Genomic DNA, 7,893 nt, shown 5'->3' on the forward strand with positions numbered 1-7,893 from the left:
CATTAAATTCCTTCAGCTGACTAGACCGTATGCTCAGAGGCAGATCAAGTTACTAAAAATACCACCTGAAGGACTTCTTGAACCTTTTCTCATCAAATGTCTACTTTTCACTGTTATGTAATGACTGTTCAGTAATTGCCACCACCAGGAACACCATTCTAGTTTGGGGGGAAAAAAAGCCAGGTTACCAGATGTGTTAAAAAGATGTTCTATTTCCACAGCCCATTTCTTTCTTTTTTTTTTTAAATTTTATTTTATTTTTAAACTTTACAATATTGTATTGGTTTTGCCAAATATTGAAATGAATCTGCCACAGGTATACATGTGTTCCCCATCCTGAACCCTCCTCCCTCCTCCCTCCCCATACCATCCCTCTGGGTCGTCCCAGTGCACCAGCCCCAAGCATCCAGTATCGTGCATCGAACCTGGACTGGTGACTCATTTCATACATGATATTATACATGTTTCAATGTCATTCTCCCAAATCCTCCCACCCTCTCCCTCTCCCACAGAGTTCAAAAGACTGTTCTATACATCAGTGTCTCTTTTGCTGTCTCGTATACAGGGTTATTGTTACCATCTTTCTAAATTCCATATATATGTGTTAGTATACTGTATTGGTGTTTTTCTTTCTGGCTTACTTCACTCTGTATAATAGGCTCCAGTTTCATCCACCTCTTTAGAACTGATTCAAATATATTCTTTTTAATGGCTGAGTAATACTCCATTGTGTATATGTACCACAGCTTTCTTATCCATTCATCTGCTGATGGACATCTAGATTGCTTCCATGTCCTGGCTATTATAGACAGTGCTGTGATGAACATTGGGGTACACGTGTCTCTTTCCCTTCTGGTTTCCTCAGTGTATATGCCCAGCAGTGGGATTGCTGGATCATAAGGCAGTTCTATTTCCAGTTTTTTAAGGAATCTCCACACTGTTCTCCATAGTGGCTGTACTAGTTTGCATTCCCACCAACAGTGTAAGAGGGTTCCCTTTTCTCCACACCCTCTCCAGCATTTATTGCTTGTAGACTTTTGGATCACAGCCATTCTGACTGGCGTGAAATGGTACCTCATAGTGGTTTTGATTTGCATTTCTCTGATAATGAGTGATGTTGAGCATCTTTTCATGTGTTTGTTAGCCATCTGTATGTCTTCTTTGGAGAAATGTCTGTTTAGTTCTTTGGCCCTATTTTTTGATTGGGTCATTTATTTTTCTGGAATTGAGCTGTAGGAGTTGCTTGTATATTTTTAAGATTAGTTGTTTGTCAGTTGCTTCATTTGCTATTATTTTCTCCCATTCTGAAGGCTGTCTTTTCACCTTGCTAATAGTTTCCTTTTTTGTGCAGAAGTTTTTAAGTTTAATTAGGTCCCATTTGTTTATTTTTGCTTTTATTTCCAATATTCTGGGAGGTGGGTCATAGAGGATCCTGCTGTGATGTATGTTGGAGAGTGTTTTGCCTATGTTCTCCTCTAGGAGTTTTATAGTTTCTGGTCTTACATTGAGATCTTTAATCCATTTTGAGTTTATTTTTGTGTATGGTGTTAGAAAGTGTTCTAGTTTCATTCTTTTACAAGTGGTTGACCAGTTTTCCCAGCACCACTTGTTAAAGAGAGTGTCTTTAATCCATTGTATATTCTTGCCTCCTTTGTCAAAGATAAGGTGTCCATAAGTGTGTGGGTTTATCTCTGGGCTTTCTATTTTGTTCCATTGATCTATATTTCTGTCTTTGTGCCAGTACCATACTGTCTTGATGACTGTGGCTTTGTAGTAGAGCCTGAAGTCAGGCAGGTTGATTCCTCCAGTTCCATTCTTCTTTCTCAAGAAAGCTTTCACAGCCCATTTCTTAAGAGCACACTGCCAAGCTAAGAACAGAAAACTGCTAAGCAGTTTGCTTGAAAGCAAATTTTAAAGAGTGGATGTAGTTTTCTGTTGAAGACCTAGATCCCTACCCCCAGAACTCTCCCTCCAAAGTGATCACAGCATAACTGCAGAGTCCTTTAACTCTTCAGGTGGTGGCCCACCAGGTGGTGCAGGGAGCAGCCAGGCCTTCTCACCAGAGGATGAGGAAGCCGCTGATACAAGGAAATGTATCTATACCTTCTACCTCAGACCCAACATGCAACATGGAAACACCTCTATCCAAGCCCCTGAAAGGACATAACTGGCAGGGCCCCTGCAAATTGTTACATCATTTAAACTCTGAGTCCATGTTCACTGACAACATTTAACCTCCTTCTCCCACTATGAAGACCCAGTCTTTACTCCTCTTTTAATTGTCCTACTCCAACCACTAAACTTCCTCCTTTCTGCCCATAACGAGCTCATTCTTGGACTTGTCAAAATATATTCATGTTATTCATATGTTATCTCGTATGTTATACTCCCAAACCTGTGGTTGATGTTTAGTCTCTAAGTCATGTCTGACTCTTTTGCGACCCCACGAACTATATAGCCCACCAGGCTCCTCTATCTCATCGGATTTCCCAGGCAAGAACACTGGAGTGGGTTGCCATTTCCTCCTCCAGGGGAATCTTCCTGACCCAGGGATTGAACCCTCGTTTCCTGCATTGGCAGGTGGATTCTTTACCACTGAGCCACCAGGGAACCCCCCTTAAACATGTAACTTCAGCTTAATCATGAGAAAAACATCAGACAAACCCCAAATGAGGGATAGTCTACAAAATCTCTGACCAGGCCTCCTCAGAACTATCAAAGTCATCAAAACAAGGAAGGCAGGAAACCATTACAGCCCAGAAGAGCCTAAGGAGATACAATGATTAAATGAAATTGGTACCCAGACAGGCTGTTGGAAGAGAAAGAGGACATTAAGGAGAAACTCAGGAAATCTGAGTAAAGTAGTTAATAACAACATTATCAATACTGGTTCTTTAATAATAAGGGAAACTGGTTATAGTTGGCATGGGAATTCTGTACTATGTTCCCATTTTTTCTGTAAATCTAAAATTGCTCTAAAAGTGTGCACATAGATCTCACACCTACATCAAAGGAGAATAATCACATTAAACACTCCTGTATTTATCAGTCACTTATTTCTAGGGTATCTGTCCATTTTAAATGGCTATGTTAAGCCCTCTCCACATCCTTCAGGGAACTAAGGTGTGAGTCAGCATTTCCTGATTTTAAAGCCAATTCTGTAACAAGACACACACCTAGGAGCAATCTATTTCACACCACAATCCTCTTCCAAAGCAATCACTCCCCTCCCCCGACCAAAGCACCAGGTGGCCCAGGGCGGAGGAAGCACAAGTAGGACTATTAACATTCCTTATTCCTCGAAGGAGTTTATGATGCAGGACAGCTCCTGGGCCAGGTCCTAAACATCCGCGGAGTGGATGATGGAGCAGAGCCTACAGGTGAGCTGAGTGCCTGCCATTTACGGCCTCATTCTCTATCACGTGGGCTGAGCCCACCTCTTTCTTCTGTAAGCAGAGAACAAACGGCTTCTCCTGTTAGGAGTCTGCACACAGCCCCTTCTTAACTGCTGCTTCTCTTCCTGTTCTTAACATTAGCTGAAGCAGAAAACTTGACTCAAAAATGTCTTTTTACAAAAAAAAAAAAAAAACAACAATGAGTTTTAAAAAGATTTTCCCCCATGACTTATGTATAAGTCAAATTTTTTTTTAATGTTAAAAATAATTCCCAACAGATGAGGAAAAAAGTGGCAGGAGAGAAGTTACAGAAGCAACTGCCCGGCCAGCACCGAGCGGCACTGCAGTGAGAAGCAGGGACACCCTCACAGGCCTCAGATCACTGCGCGCTCCCCTCCACCTCCAGGAGCCACACCATGCCACCACCCTTCTGTATGCTCACCTCCCGCACTGCGGCACCCAACCGCAGGGTCAATGCTCTAGAGGCAAAGGGGCTTCCCCACTTGTTTGGGCTCCCAGCTGGATGAGGGCGCATAGAACTGGCTGCAATACCACCTTGTAACCAGTAGGTGTCACCAGCCCGCACTTCATCCCCACCACTGGTCCTCACCCCAGGGGTCCCGGTCCGCTCAGTTCCAGGGAACCACCTGAGTCAGAACTGGCTCCAGGGAGGGATGACGGAGGCCCTCCATGGACTCCAAATCTCCGGTCTGTTTTGAAGAGCGTCTGCAGGGGAAAATGTTATGTGAAGGACTCCAAAGGAACCCAGGGTTAGAAACTTGAATGGAAATTTTGTAATTAATTTTTCCCCCTTCTATAATCACAAATCATCGCGCAGTCAGAAATTCCTGGCAGTGAGCATGCGGGCACCGACTCTCTGGGTATCATTCATGGACGACCACCCCACAGGAACACGCAAATGCCCGCCAAGGTGGATACAGGGACTTGGGGGAGAGTCCTAGTTCAAGGACAATGTGGATGCTGACCCACTTCTCTTCTGTGATAATGAGAGTCAGAGACCTAGATGTGGGGAAAAAGGCAAGTGTGGGACAGTCAGGGGAGGGGAGGGAGCCTTCCCAGAGATGCCCTGGGAGAGGAGAGGGAGGGGCGCCCAACACACGCCCATGGCCAGGCCAGGGCCAGCAACCTGAAGGCGGGAGGAGTAGGTGTTTGAAGAATATTTGAAAATTCATATCAAGGTCAGCAGGTAAAATGAAGGTGACCACATGGATTAAAAAAAAAATAAAACTAGTGAATGTGGCTAGAGGACCAGAAATACCATGTAGGACGCACATCTCAAAAGATGTATGTCAAATGGAACCAAGAAATAAACTCGTGAGCATCTCAGTGAGATGTGGGGAGACACTTGCTAAAGTTTCTAGCAAATGAGCAACAGTAAATGGGAACTGTATAGCATTTTTATTAATTTAAAATTTACATGTTCTCATTACCCTTCTCTCGATTTATAGTTCAATGGCTAACTGCCATGTGAGTATCACCCAAAGAGTTGGACACGACTGAGCGACTGAACTGATTACCCAAAACCTCCAGAAGGGCTGTGTCCTGTATCTATTTTTCTCAAAAGGTCTTTATTCATTTCAAATTCCTCTTTCAGAATGAATTTGTGCCAACAGCACACTCATGCCCCGTTAGCCCACTTCACAGACAAGTGACCCCTGGGAAAGGGGGTTCATGTGGTACTCTGGAGTCTGGATTCCATTTGAACCCATTGTAAAATGTTGGTTTTGCCACAGCTCCAAATTTTTTTCTACAAGAAGATTGAGACCACATTACAGAATCCAGATGGAGCACCCCTAATGTGAACAAGCTGTGGCAGGACTCTGCACAAAGAGACCCACCCCCAAGAGAAGCAGGGAAGCCAGCCTACTGGGCAGCTTCCAGGGGTGCTTGCTGTGTGCCTCTCCCGCTTATGTTCTGCGTGGGGCAAGGTGCACAGCCCCTGCCAGGGACAGGGAGCTGGATTCTTTTATCTCTGGCACACTTGTTTACACGCCCATTCTCTGCCTGGGATGTCTTCCGCAAGATTCCAGTATGTGTTATTACAACATGGGCTACAAATGTCTCACTATCTTATTTAAAAGGAAAAGGATTGGGTGTAAATTAGTTGAACTTGACTGGAAAGTAATTTGGCGCCATATATCAAGACAGGTTCTGGAAAGACACAGAACCGTTAAGCTGAGAAATCTCATTTCTGTGAATTTATACTCATGAACTAACCCAAAATAAGGAACAAATTTTATACATGCATGTTACAGCATTGTTCATAAAAGAAAAAAAGAAGAAACTTAAAATATTCACTGACAGGTTGGTTAAATTATGTCACAGCCCCTCAGAAGAATATTAGGCAACCATTAAGAATTATAAAGACCACCCAGTTATATGCAAAATGCATATAATACATTAAATGAAAACGCAGGAGACAAAATTTTACGTATACAATGAAACAAACTATAAAAAAAATATCCATATAGATAAGCCTGGAATGAAATGCACTGAAAGAAACACGGTTGTGTTGAGAGTGGAGAATGATGAGTGTTGTCTCCATGTCTTAAACTTTCTGTCATATTATTAAATTACTTTCATGAATAATAAATTTTAATACAGGCATGTTTAGGTTGGAACTTGAAACCTACCCAATATTTCATATCAATAACGCATCAGGCCCACACCTGGCCTGAGGCCACGAAAGCTGCCCAAAATAGCACAGGAGCTGCTTCCAGAAACAGGTGTGCGCCTGGCCCTGCGTTCACGGTGTGTGGCTGAGGCACTACTCCAGAGCCCACGCAGGCCGCCCCTGCCCTGGAGTTGCGGAGGACGGAGAGGGCGTGCTGGCCTGGGCAGGGCTCGGCGCTGCCAGACTCTGCTCCTGCAGGCCTGCTGAGGGCCCAGCTCCTCGGGGTCCAGCCCTTTCCCTCTGAGTGTTTTTTCCCAAGAAACTGGTCAACAAAAGGCTGAACTGATCCTGTGTGCTTGCGGCCACAGCTGGCACTCATCTGTCACACAAAGGGGTAGCTGGACCTTCTTGTGAGTTCCCTGGCAACTACATGCAGAGACCACAGCCCATTGTTCTTCCAGGCCCGTCAGTGACTGTCCTGACAGAGGACACGGGGGTGGGAATCACAATGACAGGGACGCCGCCCCCACAGAGCTGACGCTCACTGAGAGATCCCAGTTCACGGGTCCTAGGGCAGCCGTGTGCATGTGTCCCAGCCACTCTTCACACGCCCTTGAGGAGCAGGGTTAACGTCCACGGTGAAAAGCAAGAAACCTGAGAACCAAAGAGACTGAATCAAGAGCATGGAACCAACGGGTAGTGAAGGCACGAGAGTTCACACTCTGTCCACAAGGCCAGGCCAGCCCTGGGTGGTCTGACCATCCCCTGCCCTTCGGGGGCAGGCCTGGTTCAGCGGCCTGACTGACTGGCCTGGCCTGAGACGGGATCCACAATAACTCGGGGCAACCCACCCTTGTCTTCCCTTATTCAACTTCAAAAAAATTATCATTTTAAACTAATTTTTTTTTCCAAGGCTGCTTTTCGTGCCCACACGTTTTATCTTGCTTAATTATAAGGAGAAAGATGGCATGAAGGTGATTTGCTGCATGGAACTCAGGCTTCACAGGCAAATTCAGATTCCTGCTCTGGAGTTCATTCAGTAGGAATCACGACTGCTACCCACGGGGACACTGCAGGAATGAAGGGAGACACGTGCAGTAGACGCTAAAGCCTGACATACTATAGGCTCTCAATACGAGAGCCCCCATTCCATATCACAGGCCTAGACCAACAAGGCACTTCATTTTACAGCAGAGAAAAGTGAAGCACACACACACAGAAGTTATCCAAGATCCCACAGTTAAAAAAGTCATGAGACTTCTATCCATTACAGACCCATAGAGTCTATAGAATTCAAGAATCACCACCAGGATATGCCAACTGCGTGGAATTTGTTTAAGCAGTGCTTGCCTCTCATCACTAATGTATGTTAAAGTCTGAGAATTTAACCACCTCTTCTGATATAGTTTCCAAAGAATAGCAAGAAGAGATAAGAAAGCCTTCTTCAGCGATCAGTGCAAAGAAACAGAGGAAAACAACAGAATGGGAAAGACTAGGGATCTCTTCAAGAAAATCAGAGATACCAAAGGAACATTTCATGCAAAGATGAGCTCGATAAAGGACAGAAATGGTATGGACCTAACAGAAGCAGAAGATATTAAGAAGAGATGGCAAGAATACACAGAAAAACTGTACAAAAAAGATCTTCATGACCCAGATAATCATGATGGTGTGATCACTGACCTAGAGCCAGACATCCTGGAATGTGAAGTCAAGTGGGCCTTAGAAAGCATCACTACGAACAAAGCTAGTGGAGGTGATGGAATTCCAGTTGAGCTATTCAAATCCTGAAATATGATGCTGTGAAAGTGCTGCACTCAATATGCCAGCAAATTTGGAAAACTCAGCTGTGGCCACAGGACT

This window comes from Bison bison, unplaced genomic scaffold (genome assembly GCF_000754665.1).
Source record: "Bison bison bison isolate TAMUID 2011002044 unplaced genomic scaffold, Bison_UMD1.0 scf7180017864138, whole genome shotgun sequence".
Classification (NCBI taxonomy): domain Eukaryota; kingdom Metazoa; phylum Chordata; class Mammalia; order Artiodactyla; family Bovidae; genus Bison; species Bison bison.